Here is a 457-nt window from a genome sequence, read left to right as displayed (position 1 = left end):
TCGTCGAGTTATTAAGGACAGTGAACTAATTATTTTCTGCCGTAACACTACTTTTTAATTTTAAAGAAAATTAGAAAAGAAAAGAATGAAAAAGAAAAGTAGTGTTGTTTGTTGTAGGCTTTCATAAAAGTAGGTTAATATATATAGACATATAGTGAACTAAATCATATTATTATGGGGAAAAAGCTTTTACAAGATAAAAGAGACCACCTTTTGTGCACACAACTACTTTTGTTATATGTACAAGAATAAAAAAAGGTTTATATCCGCTAAGTGACTTGTGTAAATCATGATTAGGAGCAAAATATTTTAGATTAAAAGTTTTGTGCGCTAGATTAATCCTCAACCACTTTTGCATTAGTGCAATTTTGATTTTGATTATTTATGCGTATTAAAGAATGTATATAATTTTTTTATTATTTTAAAAAATATATATATATAAAAATTGATACCTGTA

This window comes from Arachis ipaensis, chromosome B06 (assembly GCF_000816755.2).
Source record: "Arachis ipaensis cultivar K30076 chromosome B06, Araip1.1, whole genome shotgun sequence".
In the NCBI taxonomy this organism is placed as follows: domain Eukaryota; kingdom Viridiplantae; phylum Streptophyta; class Magnoliopsida; order Fabales; family Fabaceae; genus Arachis; species Arachis ipaensis.
Note: the sequence above shows the minus strand (reverse complement) of the source record.